The sequence below is a fragment of the Zootoca vivipara genome, chromosome 7, assembly GCF_963506605.1.
Source record: "Zootoca vivipara chromosome 7, rZooViv1.1, whole genome shotgun sequence".
Classification (NCBI taxonomy): domain Eukaryota; kingdom Metazoa; phylum Chordata; class Lepidosauria; order Squamata; family Lacertidae; genus Zootoca; species Zootoca vivipara.
Window position 1 is genome coordinate 59,891,143 of NC_083282.1, and position 18,472 is coordinate 59,909,614.

Genomic DNA, 18,472 nt, shown 5'->3' on the forward strand with positions numbered 1-18,472 from the left:
GGCGCAACGTTCGCGCGGGCGCTTTGACCCCTCCTTCCCGGGCCGAGCGCGCTGCTCCGCCCCTCCGCCGCTTTCGCTCCTCCTCCGCCGGCGCGGCTGCTCCTCCCCGAGCCCGAGGAGGGAAGCGAAGGGAGGGAAGGGGGGCGGAGCGGATGAGCTGCCGCCGCCGCCGCCGCGCACTGGAGCTGCCGCGCCTCAAGCCCAGCAAGGCAGGCAGGCAGCGAGCGGAGAGCCGGAGGAAGGAAGCAAAGAAGGACGGAAGCGAGCGAGCGAGCGGCCGGCCGGCTTGGCTCGCCCCGGCAGGCAGCGGCGACGGGGTGAGTAAGGTGCGCAGGAAGGGGCAGCTGGGGCGCTGCTGTTGCGGCCGCAGAGGCGGCGGCTCGCTCGGTCTCCCGCTCCCTCCCTCCCCTCCCGGCCCAGTGCGGGGCCGGCTTGCCTCCCTCCCTCCCGCCGCCAGGCCGAGGGGCCCTGCTGCTTCCCCTTGGCTCAGGGCCCGGCAGGGAGGGGTCAGGGTGTGCTCCCTACGGGGTAAGGAAAGCAGCCGAAGCGTCTCCCCGCTTCACCCCCCCAGGAAGGTTGGGAAGCGGGTGGAGAGGTCTTGCACCCGGCCAGGAAAAGGAGAGGAGCCTTGACAGCCAGGCTGGAGCCCGGCCAGTGTAGTGCCTGGCCGGAGTGCAGACAGGCAGGGTACGTGTGTGTGCTTGGCGGGGCGAGGGGGGGGGGTGGATTCCAGAGTGGGGGGGGGTCCTGACCCACCCATGGGTGATGTGAACCAAAGGGTGACAGGAGTCAGGACCCCAGATTGCATGTTGGTGTTGGTGGGTATTGTGCGATTTTGACAGTACAGAGACACGTTTTTTCTTTGACACCCCCTCCCCTGCGCAGTTTTTAAAGACTTGCCACTGGAGGAATCCCCCCCCTTTGTATGATTGGGTTGCTCTTCCCGTCAGATAATGAAGGATAGCTGCTATTTAGGCGGGGGAGGGTGTCCCAATTGCATCCTGGAAGCAGGAGAACTCAGGCTGCTCCATCAAGAAAGGGGTGTGTTGTGCTAGGAGCTCCTATTATGGTTAATGTGGATGCATTTATGTGATGGGAGGGGGGCCTTCCTTCCTCTACCAGGGCTAGTTGAATGTTGGGATTTTTCTTTGTAGGGTGTACATAAACTAGAATCCTTTCTTCCTTCTAAGGCATCTCTGTTGGGAGTGGCTGCCAGGCAGGCAAATGTTCCTTACGCCTTCTGGTTACTATTTTGATGTCTTTGCCTGGACACCTCTTGTGGTGTATAGCAACATTTTCTGGGGGAGAGGAGAGGCGATATAAGGGAGTTTAGCCAATAGGATCTGAACTCTGGGATCTGCTCTTCACTTCCACCCCCAGTTTAATAAAGCGGAACATGCTTCTTAACTTGTGTCTCCAAAACCTAACATCTTGGCGACCCTCCCACAAGGTTGCTTTGGTGCACTTTGGGGTCGTGACCCATCTGCGTTGGGGAAAGGCAAATCATTGGCAGGCAACGCCTAGAATGGCACATTGTTAACTTGTGGCCAGTGTTGCACCTCCTCCCCACCACACTCCACTTGGACTTAAGTTTCTTGCTTGCGCCAGTAATAGGGAAGTAAAATACAGGATTTCCCCACAGTTTCCCATGCAACAGGATATCAGGAAAAGAAACGGTGCCAGAGACCCTGTACTTCTCTGTTTTGGGTTGTTGTGGTTGGCGGGAAGATCCCCGGCAGCTTGGCTTCTCTGTACTGCTTGCAGGGTTCATCCTGTTGCTGTCACTCTGCTGCTGAGCTCCTGAGGAGGTAGGTCTTGTCTTCTGCTGTGTAATTGTGTTCTTTGCTGAGGGTTCCAGTTTGGGTCAAAATACATCCCTTGACTTTATGGCATGCTTTTGGCTGCTTCCAAATTAGTGTTCTTCTTCTTTTTTTTTTTTTTAAAGTGCCATGCCTCTTTTTCTCTAGCAGTAGGTGTTCCCTCCCTCCCTCCCTCCCTCCCTCCCACACACACACACCCCTTTTAATTTTTAAAATAAAACTTGGTTTCAACTTTGTGCTGGGAACACTGCAAGGTGCAAAGCATAGCCTCGGAAATTAAAAAGTGCATTGGCAGGAAAGTCTTTTTGATGGATGGGTGATTCAAAATGGCACAGGGAGGGACTTGCGATGCCTCGTGTTGTTGCCACTGGCACCATCCAAAAGGTATCACCAGAGCATTCCTGACCTCCTCCTGCATAGTGAGAGTAGTAAGTGGGGTCATTAGAAATCATTTGGAATATGAATTTCAGTTTTCCAAGAACTTGGGCTGCTGAATAACAGTGATTCTTTCCACAGTGCTTCCTAAAGTGACGTTATTTGCCCAGTTTAGTCATGGCACCACAGTCAGTATTGTAGATGCAGTCCCTGGAACGGCATCTCACCTTAGTATCCAGGTGTGGAGTAGAACCATTGTGAGGACAGTGTGTATTTTGTTGTTTCCGAAAGCTGACTAAATTAAGTGTGTGTGTTTTCCCTCTTTTTCTCCCTTCATAGCACTGACAATTGAAAGGGAAAGATTAGTGGGGAGCTTGGGGCAACTTTGCAGGCTGCTCTGACACGTGTATTAAAGTTTTTGAGTTGCCAGTGGCTTCTGTAGTTGGCAGTACTACTGAAATATCAAACTTGGCAGTGTTGCAAGAAACTGGTCTTGTGCTGTCCCCCCCCCCCACAACACCAGTGAGCAAGGTTTCTTTTGGGGGTGGGGTGGGGGGGGATGAGTCACTCCTGTCATTAATGCAGTTGCCTGTCTGTAGTACTTCCTATTTTGAAAGAGTATATTGTGTTTCCTTTTGGGAGATATTGTTACTATTTGCAAAATGTCACGGGTGGGGCGTGAGGAAGTAAGAGTGGTCATGTTGTCTCCTTTTGGTGCCAGTCTTCTATTTCTCAGAATGCGGGGGGGGGGGGGGATGGATGGACTGGCCTGATTGGTACTTCTTATAGATTATCATATAGATTGTAACTCCTCTATGCAAGCATAGGAGCATTTTAAATATAATTCTCCAGAATGTGTTTGATCTCAGCTGTTACAACCTATTTTTTAAGGACATGAAACATCTAAGTTATACGCCTCTGAGAGCCTCTCCAGTGCAGATGCCATCAAAATGAATGATGGTAGTATGAAAACACATATTTCTTGTGCAGTTATACTTATTTTAATGGTATTTGTGCAAGAAATGTGCTGAGTGGATTGTTTTAAATCTTTGTTAAATAAGTTTTTAATCTTTGCAGGAACGGATTTTGGAGACTATCCTATTATGATTTTTCTGACATTGTTATGATCCTGTTATAGTGATTTTGACAAGGCCATTCTTTGCATCCTATTACAGTGGAAAAGTTGAGTGTTCCTCTCTCTCTCTCTCTCTCTCTCTCTCTCTCTCTCTCTCTCTCTCTCTCTCTCTCTCTCCACAACAGCGAATGAATAAAATGCAACTGTTTTTATTTGGCAATTGCAAAGAAGTGCATTTAATTTCAGAATAAATCGGCAGGAGAAAAAGTATAGCTTTTAAGGTGGAGCTGAGCTAAAAACAGGAAGTCCTGTGTTCTTCTGTTTCTATAAATAAATACTGTATATTTTCATGCACAGTATTTTCATCAAAACAACACTTCAGAGAAACTGCTATTGTTTCAAAAGGCCACAAGACTTAAACATTCAGGATAGATTATGAGTTCTTCTCTTTTAATATCTATATTGTATTTTATAAAGGTTTGGCTCTCCTCACCTCTTCCCCAGTCTCTTTAACCTTGATCGATACCATCAAGGAAACAATATTAGGTCCTTGTAGTATTTGAAGGGCAATTAAATGCAGGGCTCAAAGTAGGGGCAAAATAATTGTAAGTTTTGGCTAGAGTTTGAGTAAGTTTGATTGGACCTTTAACTTGTCAAATCTAAGCATGCCTATCATGGAACTAAGCCCTGTTGCCATTAGGACGAAGGGCAGCTCTGCCCATTATGTGTGTATCCATGTTAATACAACTTCCTGGGTCTGCTGCAAGAAACACCATGCAGTGCTAATGTTTCTTGAAGCTCTTGGAACCCCCCCCCTTATTCCCAAGTAAATGTGCGCAAGATTACAGTAAAATCATGCTCCTGTGCATACTGACTCAAAAGTAAGTTCCACATGGCTCAGTTGAACTTACTCCATTGTAAGTGTCCTTTACAACCTCAGTTTCAGCAGTAACTGTTGGAGCTGAGTTTTAGTGCAGAGCATTGTGAGTTTTGTGTGCTAATACTTTTCTTTGAAGCAGTTGCATAAAGACCATCAGAACAGTTCACAGTTGAAGCCACACACAGAGCGAGTGTGTGCTCCGATGTGCCAAATGCTATAGATTTCATGCCCCCTCCCACACTCAGGAGGGCATTGTTGGCATAAAGTAGAATTGAGCTTGGCAGCTATAGTGCACAAACAACAACAACCAAATCTTTGTTTAACTGAGCCTTTACAAATGTGTGCTGGTACAGAATTGCTTATTTCTAAAACGACTTGATTGGTTTTGCACTGTAGAAGCTGTGGTTGAGCTGCAATTGGGCCTCAACTTGTGGCTTTCTTTACCAGCCTTATAAATGTTTACTTGCAGCAGAATGCCCACAGTGAAGTGTGAGCTTCAAGTGTGTGAGAGTGATCATGTAAGGAAACACTGTGAAGATATGCAGCAAAATGGTGGAGCACCTACCTTGTATAACATAACATTTTGTTGCATGTAAAACTTAAAGAGATCATGGTACACTAGTCCCTTTCATTTTAGTGAGAAAGATGCTTAAGCATGTAGCAGAATTCCAGATCAGAATGTAAAAAAACGAGGAATATTTTAGAATTCTGGTGTAAATTCTTTAGAATGTCGTAGAGCTGTGTTGCTCTGAAATAGGGGGCTTGCATATGTAACTGCACTGTTTTGTCATGGCATACACTCTCATAAAACAAATAACCATTAGCAACCCTCCTTAGAAGACCATGGATATATAATATCACAGTATTCTTTGATTTTTTTGCTCTTGTGAATTTGCTACTCAGCTGCACTCTGGGTGGCTCCATGTGATTGTTGTGTGTACCCTGGTGTTTGACACAGTTATTTAAAAGTGTGAATATATATAAATATACAGTATAACCTGTGTCTTTATATATGTATGCATGTGTTCCTGGGGAAGCTGATTGGCCCTAGGGCTCCCCAACATGTGTCTGCTGCCATTTACATATACAGGTCTTGCCACCCACCGTGTGTACACTGCTTCAGGAAACAGCACTGTAGCCCAACGCCAGTGAATCTGCAGCCATTGTATCTGCCCTTCCTAAGGATTAGAACTGGTTATCTTTTTAGAGTGTGATTGTGATAGCCAACTTGATTCAGTCAGGAAGAAGAGAGTGAAGTTGCTCTTTAATCTTCTTTCAATACCAGGTTATCTCTTGTGACTATTGACTTTGCTCTGAATTCAGAGGTCTTAGGATTCCTCTGAAAGGCCAAATACCTAAATCCTCATAGAATAAGTAACCATTGGGAATTTGGGGAAATGTATAATGGTTTTCAATCTGTTCATTCACATACTCATGTAACATTTGAATTGCAGGCTCTTGGGGGTTCATAGGGTACCGGTTAGGGCATTTGTTGGGAGTAAGTCAAGTAAAATGTTTGCTTTCTATTAAATAAGTGATAGGAAGGAAATAAAGCACAGTTCTGGTGAGCCTTGTAGTTTCCAGTAGTTGACTCCTTCTAAAATTACCAGATGTACATACGCAGCCAAAGCTCCTGGATTTTAGAAATCCCCATGGATTGCAAAATAAACCAGGACTGAATCTGACCAGCTTCCTTGTTTGGAAATGGAACATAATACGAAATTGCATACAGGAATATTCCTTTTTTTCTGGCTATACCTTAGCAACTGAGCGCTATTTGTGTTTACTGCTGAAGTATCAGAAATGTGGCAATGCAGTCTAATCCTAGCATTAATAACTGAGGTGAGTTCCTTTCCTGTATGGTGGCGCCTTTCAGCAGGGGAGGGGAAAGTCTTCTTGCATAACATTCTCATGAGAAAAACACACTTTAATCAGCTTTTTACAGTAATTGGGTAGGATTGCAAATACAATCTATCTTATGTTCCATTTAGTGAAAAAGTGTGCAATGGAGCATAAAGTTCTAAAGTGCACATTGGTTACACAATCAGTTATGTTATGAATAAATTAGGGCCAAAATGTCCATGACATCTGACTAGAATGGCTGATAGACAAACATGATATATATATATATCATTTTAAGCATGCTTGACTTCCTCAAAGTAGCCCTTCTTTCTCCCCTCTGTAAGGACAGAAAACTTAGCAGCAAGTGATTATTCTTGGTTCCGTCTTAGGGTGTGTTCCCTTTACTGTCTTATTGTGCACTGAAGTGGGGTTGTGTGTGTTTGTGTGTTTGTTTGTTTAACAGGTCTCTCCCTCCTCACACACTGTTCACATCAGCATGGCTTCAGTTTGTTTCTGTGATTCCTTTACCCCCATGCAGAGGTGTTCACACATACCTTGACTAGAAACTAGTTAGGAGCAACTTAAGGATGCCAGTTTGTGTGAAGCTGGTTTGAGAAACAGCACACCAAACTAATGTCTTATAACAAAGTGCAGGATACATATGCAGTAGAGATCCCTTTGTGCGGACACAGATTAAAAATCCAGCACTGGAATCACAGTGCGCGCGCAGTAAGTTGGGAGTGTTTGCACTCTGGATTTTGAGAATGGAACTACTAGGGCTTGCATCACATGCCTCCTTGTAAGCCCTGGCTTAGCATAGCTTTGGAGGCCAACCATGGGGTGGCGTGAGGAGAGCGAAATCAATCAGGATCGAGACATAGCCAAGAAGCCAATGGAAGAATAGGCAAAGATTAAGGGAAATAAAGGGCTTTGGGCAAAGAGGAAGAAGCAAGATAGCACGTTCAATGATTGCACCAGAGAAACAAATGCATGTGACTCTCTCCATTTCAGTCAATACATCCTTCCATGTTTGACACTACTTTGATCTCTTTCTCAGCCCCTTAACTTAAAACCTGCCTGATGTTTTTTTAGTTTTAGTTTTAGGTAGAACCTAAAGTGTGGGTGAGGTTGTGATCCTTTTTGTAGCCTAGTCAGGATGTCATCAAAGGACATTGTGCCTCTGCTGGCATGTGTCTCTGTTTCCTTCATGTGCCTGGTACAGTGGCAGCACGTTAATAAACTCTGAAATCCAGCTGGGAGGGGAAGATTATTGTGTTTGTCAGACACAGGAAACTACCAAGTATCTTTATTTATGGCTGAAGGAAACCTTATTATTCAGCTGTTAGGTCTGCTGGCATAGTATATGCATTTGAGTTGAAATGAAGACTGTCAAGTTGCCGCATTCGTGATGTGTTCACTTTCCATCCCAAAACAATTGGCACATAGGCAAGTTGCTCTAAAGATGGCTTGTTGTTTGGCTTCAACTTTAATGTTACATATTTTGGTAATTTAAGAAAAAGGGGGGGGGAACCCATGAAATGCTCTGTAAGCATGTACATTCCTATAGGTGACCACCTTTGCATTACATCAGGACCAGTTGTCATGCCCTATGATAGCCTCCGTTGTCAGTTGGAACCTTGGAGCAGTTTCCCCCAACTTGGTGACTTCAAGATGTTGTTGAACTACAGCTCCCATCATCCTTGCTCATTGATCAGGCTGGCTGGGGCATATGGGAGCCCCGAGATCATCTGGAGGGCACCAAGGTGGGGAAGACTTCCGTGGATAGTCTTCACATCATTAATGCTGGATAAAGGGCTCATCTGGAAACTCCTATTTTTTAGTTTTCTGTGCTTTTCTAGAGAACCCATAAACTTCTGTGTAAGCAACAAGACAAGAGTTTGTTCCCATTTATACTGTGGTACCTCGGATTACAGATGCTTCGGGTTACAGACGCTTCAGGTTACAGACTCCGCTAACTCAGAAATAGTACCCCGAGTTAAGAACTTTGCTTCAGGATGGGAACAGAAATCGTGCAGCGGCAGCGGGAGGCCCCATTACCTAAAGTGGTACCTCAGGTTAAGAACAGTTTCAGGTACGAACAGACCTCCGGAATGAATTAAGTTCTTAACCCGAGGTACCACTGTATTAAGTTCAATTAGCTGGAGAGAATGGAATTAATTTAATCCTGATTTCTGTATTACATATTGGAACCCTATGAATGCAGGTACTTTTAAATAGTTGCTGGGAGCTATCCCCCTGCTTGCCAGCCACATCTATCACCCGTAACTCACCAGACTCCCCCGAACCCCCAGATATTGCCAAACACTCCACGTCCCCCCCAACTCAGACCAGGGGTGGGGGACCTTTGTGGCCATGACAGATGAGTGGGGCAAAGCCTGCCCTGCACTGATCATTTCAATCTTTTGTAGTCCTATCCCCCCCTCTGTTTTTGCCCCCAATGTACTTCTCTCTCCATAAGTGACCTTGAAAATTGCAGCATGATTAATGTTTTTAAAATAAAGTATTATATAGGAAAACATTATTCTGTCCTCTCTCTCTCTCTCTGCCCCTCCCCCCCCGGATGTCCTTTAAGAATTTTTTTATTTCTGGGCTTGGTTCTGGATGCTTATGCGTTCTATGAAACATTGTGCACTCTTGTGAACATTGCAACCAGCTGCAAAATGTGCTGTTCTATGACTGCTATGTTGAAGCTGTCATTTTTACTAGTTCAGAAAGTATTATTTGTTCTTACAATATAAGGCTCCAAGGATAAAACCTGGTTATGGTATAAATCATGTTGTCTTGATTCTACTTCATAGAGTATTCTCTGCTATGAGATTAAAGGGTTTTAATCTAAGCTCTCAGACCCCAGTTGAATATGTTCTGAATTGATTTGATCTTGCTTTTCCTAATAAATGTCTAAGCAGACTGCAACAGAGAATCCTCAAAGGTCAAATGAAATGTGTTGTTTTCAAGGAGCATAGCTAGTACGGTAACTTATTTTCTCCAAGCATTGACTTAAGTGTAGATGGGAAACAACATTTCAAATCTAAGCATGGCTTGTTATAATCCCCTCTACCTGTGAAGCTTAATTTTGAACATTTCTCTTTTCGTTTGCATGGTCCACTGTGCAGGGGCAGGATATAGATGCAATAATAATAATGATGATGATGATACAGTAAAAAGTTTTAAAAGAGGGGAAAACCATAGAATCACAGAATTGGTAGCCCAATGGACTATCTAGTCCAGGGGTTGGCAAGGTTTACTCCAGAGGAGATCCCTCTGTGGGCCGGATCGCGTGTATGCCTGCAATTTCCGGTGCCGTGGAAGTGAGTCGCTGCACTGCGCCGGTTTAGTGCAGTGCACAGGGACTCACTGCGTGGGCGGCTTGGTTGGGGGGGTGGATCATGGGCTGGTTAAATGACCCCTGTGGGCCGCTTGTGGCCCATGGGCCTTAGGTTGCCGGCCCATGATCTACTCCAGCCCCCTGGGCTGCAGGAATACTGATTAAAAATACAATCTGAATGGTTGAAGAACTTGCATATGTGACCATACAATTCTTCTTGGCTAGAAAGCGATAGGGGGCATTCCAAATGTCTAGAATCTCTAGGTGTGTGAAATATCTCCCTCAAATAATTGCCTCTATTTCGAAGTTCAGAGATGAGAGTGGAACCCGCCCCCCACAGCAATGGGTTGGCAGATTGGGTGGACACATAACTCTGACTTGACTGTTTTTGAAGGGGGATGAAAAACCATGCCGGGGCGGAAATGGGATTGTACACTGAGCAGGAGCACTTTGTGATGCCACAGTGCATTGTGAACCTTCCCTGGCTAAGTGAAATGTTTGCTTATCATGTAGAATTGTACCCACTGTACTTTTTGCTTCTTGAGAACTTTATTCAAGAAATGAAAGTAACTTTTTAGCCTTTTGATGACATAGCAAAATGTAATAAGGGAACAGGCAGCGTCTGTTGAATGCTCAGTTATCAGTAGGAACCTTATTAGATGGGGCTTGTGGTGCTAGTTATGTACAACAGGAACCTCATGCTTCCCTTTTCTGCCTGGGTTGTATGCTTCCCTGACTACTTGCAGTGGCAGAGCAGGATATAAATTAATCAATAAATGCTAAGCAGTTAAAATAAAGCTGACAAGCATGTATGTATTCTAAGCTGCTTTCACCTCATTCACTGTATGTGGTGTGTTGTTTTTTTCTAAGTCTGGCTTTAAGCATCCTTTCCCTGTAAATGACAGGAGAGTTGGCTCCTTAGGCCACTGATGTGCTACCACAAATGACTAACAAGCCAACTCGTAAAATGTTTTGTGAGCCAGTAACTTTTGTAAGCCTATATTTGCAAGACTTTTCTAAGATGGTAGTTTTCAGTCTTAACAATTCGAAATGGATTGGGCCTGGTTTTCTTGCAGCTTCACTTGGCTCCTGATAGGTGCACCTCCGTTGGTGCACTGGGTTGATGGTTTCAGAATCCATAATCTGTGTGCAATATGAGCTTGTTGTCCTAGCAGATTGTGCATTGTGCATGAGTTATGAGTTAGCAGATCGCTTCAGCTGTATGTTCATAACTGGCAGAATTGCACTCTGTTTATAGAAAATTCTGGTTTGGTTATGAGAATGCCCATTTAAAAAGATACCAGGGGTTTGAGATTTTTGCAGGTGAGAAGTCAGAATACTATGGGTTGTATCCAGTGTGCGTGAGACTCATAGTAGACCTGAATAATTTCAGTGGGGCTGTTCTGAATAAAATGTTGGTGAATGCAACCCTTTCATATTTAATAATAACCATTATTCTTTCTGCCCCCCCCAATTGCCTTTTAACAAGTGGTTCTTTAGTGGTAATTCTGCTTTCAAGTCTTGTGGCTTCAGTGAAGTTACTCCCACTTAGATGTTAATTTCAATTCTAATCTGAAATCCGGTGATTTGGCTCCAGTTTCTTGTGTGCAATTTCTTGGTGGGAAAATTTGCATTATGTATTAACCTGATAACTAAAGAAAGTGGACTTACGTTGGGTACAGTGCAGTTCAGGGTGCTTTAGCAGCATTTGTTTTGTTTGCTGCCTTATTAGCTAGGTTCATTTAGTTTGTCACCTCCTATGTGTTAAATTAAACCTTCACTAAAATTATTTTAGTTAGCCAAATGTGGAAACTATTCAGCATAATAAAGCAGCCCTTCAGTGGCACCTTATTAACTGCCATGTAATTTTAATGCACTTTTCTCACAAGTGCAATTCAAAGCAGCGTTTTGTAAATTGCTTTGAGGATCTTCGTTTTAAAGTGGCACCCAGGAGCAGAGGTGTACCACTACAATGCCTTGACGCTAGCTTTTTTCTTCTCTGCACTTAACACTGCTTGCTCCTGCTTGAAACAATAATAATTTATTTTGTTGGTGCGGCTTTGATAATGTGTTAAAGAACAGAGGTGTCGGAGACTGGCTTTTGCCTCGCTCAATCTTCGATTGACTTGAAGACGAGATAAATTGAGGTCTAAATTCAATTACCCTGATACTGTAGTTTTGTGAAGATACTGTGTTCATAGATATGGTTCCTGAATGTGCATCGTTCCTTTGGCATTGGTCTAAGCAGGATTTAAATTCACCTTCTTCAGACATATTTGCTTTGCTCCAAGCATTTTATGTTATCGTAATTTAGTTATGTTGGATAATTTGTTGTTTTTCAAGTAACTTTCTTGAGACATGTGACAGGGTGAAATATTTACCTAAGTGTCTTGTTCAGGCTATGAGAATTATGATCTCACTCTGTCAATATTGCAGGCATCTTCCCGTTTAACTAAAGTGGTCTTGTTACCAGAGTGCCATACTAACAAAATGTCATGTTGGGTTTTTTGTGGCGGAAGGGGCGAGACGCTGAATGCGTAGAATGACTGAAGCAGGTATGTTTAGCTTATTTTTCTATGTGGGAATTGGAGGGGAAAATAACTAATAGATCTGTATTGAAGGCCTGTCCCTTCTCATGGTATATTTTAACCATCGATGGAAAATGGGTTCTCTGAAGTGTTCACATGTTAAATTATGAGGTCTTCCCCTGGCACTGATGAAGCCTCTGAGATTCCCCCTTACTCCCACCATGGTCTTGAGGACTGGTGACCCCTTTCTCCTTTGGAAAGTACATAGTGCAGAAAGATAAAGTTAAGAAAGACACACACTTTCCCACTTCCTTTGTCAGCTTTCTGTGCTTTCCAAGGCTCAGATTAACTCTACCGTGCCTGACTTTTACTTGGAACTCTTGGAAAAGTGAAATATGCATGCACTTCCTCTATTTCTTGTGTATGAGGGCAGTGGTCTAGTCTAGGGGGTACGAAGAGAGGGTGGGTGCCCATAGCCCCCTGAATAACATATATGGTAATTTACTAATTTGTTGTTCAAGCCTTTTGTGTTTTTTCGATGGATTATGCTGTTATATCTACTCAGACATAGAAACAAATTCAACTAATCTGTACTAATTCATTAGTATGATATTTGTGTAGATACTAGATTCAGGTGTTGATCTGACGTAGTTGAGAAAAATAATAATTGTCCAGTAGCACCTTAGAGACCAACTACGTTTGTTCTGGGTATAAGCTTTCGTGTGCATGCACACTTCTTTCATTTGCGTGTAGATAGTAAACTACAAAGACAGTACTGTAAGATATAAAATGGTACGATAAGGGCAAGAATCATTTTAACTTTGATATAATACTTTCTAAATCTTTTGTTACCTTTCTGTCAGACAGGTCTTTGGAAAAAGAACATCTTTGTTCCCATGCAACTCTTGCAAAGTGGAAAGATTTTCCACGTCTCATAAAAACAGCTGTTTGGTGGTGTTTCCTTGTTTTGAATTGTTTTTGCTAACCCTGTAGCTCAGAAAAATGTACTTTAAAAAAATGAAAACGAAGGGAGAAATATAGCTCAAAAGAGGAAGACAGCTGACTTGACACATGACAAAATTTCAGGAGAAGAATTAACAGAAGTATATGATGAAGAGCTTTTGTTAAACTATGGCTCTTAAGACATCAGCAGATTTAAAACGCACAAGAGACTGGAATGTGTGATATTGAGTCATTAGAGATCGCTACAATAGCATTCGCCATAAGCCACTGTTGTTCTGATCTATGTCAGATGGACAGAATTATCTGGCTTGGGTAGTGTCACCACTTACAATTTATGTAAAATGTAATATGGAACAAAATTGGAATGTGATGAGGAAGAGGTAGCTAGCCTATAATTATTAAACTGGCTTGCAGAAGGAGTGGAACTGGGTGGCTCTTAATTTTCCTTCCTCCAACATTTTGATCTCTTGGAGGTACAAATAAGAAATGTCATGAATTGTCAGGTTTAAAAAATGGGGATTCCCAAATGATGAGCTATTAACTTGTAAGAGGGGGAAATTGGCTTTCTGTTGCCAGGGTATGCTTTATAGCAGTCACCATGGGATGAATAGTTATCTGTTTCCACTCAAAAATCAGTAACAGGAAGCCTTGTGTTGTGATAGACAGTAATATTTTTTCCTATTTCCTTTTCAAGTTTATCCAGTAATTTTAGCATGATGCGTGTTCCAGTGGGAGTTGAAATATTCTGTTCACCTCTCTTCCAGTGTATCTAAGATCTGATTCACACATGCATATACTTCACTACAAGGCAATACTCTTAAGTCTTGTTGCTCTGACTCTCAAGAGAATGTGTGAAGCACCTTTATTGGGCAGTATTGTATTGCAGCTACCAGGTGGTGGGTGGTGATAATAATATAAATACTTTTCATTATGTTTTATCTGTTTCAGATAATGGAAGTCATAAATGGATGCTGCCACCATCAAGTGGCAAATGTAGTGTTGAATTGCTAAACTTCCCATTCAGCAAGCAGTCATTAAGGCTCATATTTTGGATTGCCATGGAGCTGAGTAAAGCATTCTTGTGTCTGCATCCTTTAGAAGAACTTGCGTTTTACTATTCTGTGCTGTAAGAGGCCTTATTATAATGCACACTCTTCTCTTTTTCGTTTGAAGATGAGGTGCCAGATTAATTCCCCTAACAGGTTTAAGGGTAGGCTGCCAAAGTCACTCTGTCCATTTATCCCAGGCATCTTCGACCCAGCTCTTTCAGCAAGTTTGGCAAAAGTTACATAAACTCATGGTGATGGGCCTTTGAGGTATGTTTTGGAAGCTTCTGTGCAGTGGAATGCCATGCTAGTTTCTCAGAAGTGGAAGAAAATATTTCAGCTACTAGGTTAGTGGGACATGGGAGCACAGAGCCTGTTCTTACCTTGCTGTACTTCCAACCCTCAATTACAGATGCTGCAGATGCAGATGAGCTTCACCACTTCAGACCACAGATGTGGGGTCGCATTCTCACATGCTTCTTTGTGCTGCTAAAAACCAACAGCAAATAAAACATCAGCACTGCAGACAGAGGGCTGGGAGAGAACCTTTTCTCTGCACGTGGCTAGTTTCAGAGACTTGTGCTTGTTTGAGTTTCTTTTGCCCTTTAACCCCCCCCTCCCCCCAAATATCTAGCTGGGAGAGGGGGGTGTTTGGAAGAGCAGGGAACATTCAAAACTGGTATCTTCCATCTGAAGTACATACAGTCCATGCCATTTTATTACCTAATGGTGCTGGAGGTGTAGGCCCAGCCTCATTCTGTGCAAACTTTAAATGACATCTGATTCCTCCTTGCAGTCCTCCAAAAGCCATGTGTGGGTGAGGATTGCAGGAGCTTGCTGAGCAAAGACAGGGGACCAACCTGTCAAGCTGCAAAGAGAGCCACTTGTAATTTAAGCAAGTAATTTAGGACTCGCAATTTTAGAGTGTGTGGGAAAGTGCCATGTTCCAATGGCCAGAAAACATTGCAGACTTTTGTTTTCAAATACTCCTTGGGTAGCATGTAAACCATTTTTTTGTTCGGTACAAGACATGAACTCATGCCTCCTGGTTCCTAGTTTGCTACTGTGAAGGTCTTGCTGATAATAAAAAGCTACGGACTGATGCAAAAAAGAATACTGAGTACCTTTGATTCTGTCTCCCAGGGAGTGTGTGTTAGGGAATGAGGGAGGGAGGGAAGGAGCTTCTTCTTGCATGGCTTATAGTATCATCTACCAATGCAAAGCTTCATTAGAGTAAATATCTAAACAGTTTAAAGAATATAAAAACCAGACTGAGCAGAACCGTTAAGATCCACAGTTAAAATGCACAATATTACCCACCCATTAAAACAATCCAGCAATTTCAAGAGGCAGATACAGAGCAAGAATTCATGGGTGTGCCTGTGTAAATAGGTCCATCTTCAAAAGTAAGTGGAATGCCAGTATGTTGCCTCTTGCATTTCAACTGGAAGGGCATTCCACAACATTGGTGCAACAATGGAAAAAGCTCACCTCTGAGTTACTATGAGCTGATAATCATCAGGCCATGGCAAGGCTAATTGTCAGCCTTCTTAATGCCATTACAAGGCTGCAGAGATGAAGTTGGTATTTCAGGTAACCTTGCCCAGAGTTGATTAGGGCTTTATATTCAGGTAACAAAGCTTAAAAACTGGCTCAGTCACTAATAGGCAGCCAGTTCGGATCTGCAGCACTGCCATGATTTTTGACTGGTAAGGAGCAGAACTCAGCACCTGAACTGTAGCATTCTGCACCAGCTGCAGCCTCTGAGCCAGCCTTAAGGGAAGCTCCACACAGAGCATATTATAGTTGTCTAAACGTGAAGTTACCAGCGCATGAATCACTGTGGACACAAACTCTGGACACCTCCCCAGAGACTGTATTAACCGTGGCATCAAAATCCACATGAAGGCGAATGGTTTTTCCCTCTCAAAGTGTCTGGTAGACCTGTCACAGCACGCCATTTGTTCATACATTTTTTGCAGCGCATATATGAAAGCTGCAGTAAACTATCTGCCTTTCCACCATCATTAAGCATGCAGCCCATCTGGTCTGTTTATGCAGAACACTGTATTTTGACTTAAGGACTAAAGTATGCCTTTTGCTTTGAAGCAGCAACTACCGTACTTTGCTGAAGGGTATTGCCTGTAACTCTTGGGCATGCCTGGGGTGTGTGTATGTCTATGTGGTGGGGGGACAGGGGGAGAGGGTTGGTTGGTTTAAACAATTCCGTACATCTATTCCCATTACATTTCATGTGTCCCTGATTCCAGTCTAGCTGTGTAAAGTAAAAATTGCCAGTCTGGAAGGTTGTTGGCTTGTACTGTATTGTGTAAAGAGCGAGACTCTGATTGGAACTTCCCAAGTTCTTGTTGCTGTTTGAAGATGGATGCAAAGTTTAGATTGCAAGCAAAAATGAATTTGAGCCTTCTGGTTTCAAGTGTACTTAAGCAATTATTGCCAGACCTTTGACAGCCTGTTCTAAGACATTCTGAATTTGTCCATGAGAGACTAAATTAGAATATCACAATATATCTTTTTTGTTCGCAGACTAGGCCAGTAAAAAGTTTGAACATATACAATGAGTATTTTTATTTAGGTATGTGTTTATAAAATATCATACCACCCAATAACCAAGGTTTTTCAGATAATTTACAGTAACCATCTAAAACAAAAAGGCAAATGAAATACTGTACAAAAAGGAAGTCTAAAACAGAATAAAAACAACAGTTTAGAACCAAAATAATAACTAAAAGATTACAGTAGGGTATTCGAAAAGCACAAAAAGTTATTAAGATTAGAAATGGTGGGAAAGGTATTCTCTGGGGAGGGAATTCATGAACTAGGGTGCCACTACTGGAAAGTAACAGGTAGGTAGCCGTGTTGGTCTGAGTCGAAGCAAAATAAAAAAATTCCTTCAGTAGCACCTTAAAGACCAACTAAGTTTATATTTTGGTATGAGCTTTCGTGTGCATGCACACTTCTTCAGATACATCTGAAGAAGTGTGCATGCACACGAAAGCTCATACCAAAATATAAACTACTGGAAAGGTCCTCTTTTGTAGCCAACTGCCTCACCTAACTGGATGAGGCCGCATGGCAAGGGCCTCTGAAGAGGATGTTAAAGTCTCAGAAGGAATATATGCGAGGAGGCTATCCTTCAGGTAAGATAGTTCCAAGTCATTTAGGACTTCAAAGGTTAACACCAACATTTTGAATCAGGCCTAGAAAGGATCTGGAAGCCAGTGCAGATGACATTCACTGGCATAATATGGACATAGACCACTTTCAAAGGCAGCCACACATATAATGTGTTGCAGTAATCCAAACAGCAGGCTAGCAAAGCACAGATAACTTTAGCAATTCTGTCTTCTTCAGATAGCGTTGTTGTTGGTATGGTGTCTTAAGTTGATAAAAGACAAAAACTTCAAATAGGGAAAAAGTCCTGGCCATATTTTAGTCTTTTACTTTATTACTCACTCTGAAATATTTTCTTTAAATATAGACTTAAAGAGCTTGGCACGAATGACCCAACCAATAAAAATAGAAATGTGACTTTTTCTCAAGGTTTTCTAATGGGAAAATGAAAGCTGCTTATTTTCAGTCCTGCTTATTTTCAATTGAAGTTATTCCCCACCCAACCCCAGTCTATTAGCAATGGCTTGATAATTCCCCTGACAGGTCTGCGGTATTTAGGTTGGATTCCAGTATTACCAAAGAGGTGTATTTGCTGCTTGCTGTGACTGGCTACCATCCTGCTACTGTAGTGTTTGTATGGCAGAGGTACTATGTTTGGCTGTGTCAGCAGCTCAGAAGGGAAGGGGCAGTAGCCTATGCAATCTTGGCAGCCCCATGTGATCAGAATATTACTGGAGCAGCATGAGCACTTAGGCACAGTACTGCATGAATATGACTTTAGCCTCTTCAGTGTGTGTAAATCAGGGATGGGGAACTTGTGGCTCTGCAGATGTTGGTGGAATCCAAGTACCATCAGGTCTAGCCAGCATGGTTCATGGCCAGGAAAGATGGGAATTGTAGTCCTACGATATCTGGAGGGCCGTAGGTTCCCTATTCCTGATGTGGGCAGTCTTAAGTCATGGGTGAGGAACCTCAGACCTGGTGGCCAGTCTCAGACCCAGCTTTCGCTGTCCCTTGGGGTGCTCTCCAGCCTTGTTACACACTCTCCTTGAATGTTTTGCTTCACTTGAATGTATCTTTGAACTCAGGTTTGTCTGGATGGAGGATAGAGGTATGGATGTAAACTTGTTCTATCCTTGCTTGCCTCTGGCCTCACCCACCACTGGCATGTGATCACTGAGAGTGACTTCGGGAGTTGATGTTCAGCCAAGAAGCTACTAAATTTGTAAGGAACTCAGTTGAGACAGAGTACAAGGGTGAGCTGTGAGTACTCACAAGGTGAGCTGTAATGACACTTGATTTGTAGTATCTGAGCCCCAAATGCATAGGAAAATTTCTGCTCCTAGGCTGGACCATAAATGCCCATAAATCATAGAACAGCCCTCTGTCACATTTTCACATCTCTGTCATTGCTGTGGCAGGTGTTTCACTGAACTATGTAAGTTGTAATAGCACCAGGTTT

At 43.1% G+C, this 18,472-nt stretch overlaps 1 protein-coding gene across 4 annotated transcripts in view; it reads left to right on the forward strand.

The window, feature by feature from the left end:
- Positions 1–249: 249 nt before the first annotated feature.
- Positions 250–18,472, forward strand: part of RAP1A (RAP1A, member of RAS oncogene family) — a 95,984-nt gene continuing 77,761 nt past the window's right edge. Inside the window, exon 1 of one of the 4 annotated variants that reach the window (XM_035124223.2) lies at positions 250–317. The gene's annotated coding sequence lies outside the window, so the exon portion shown is untranslated. Of the gene's footprint in view, positions 327–749; positions 1,809–18,472 lie in introns of those variants that run through there. The other 3 variants (XM_035124228.2, XM_035124225.2, XM_035124224.2) reach the window with 3 other exon arrangements.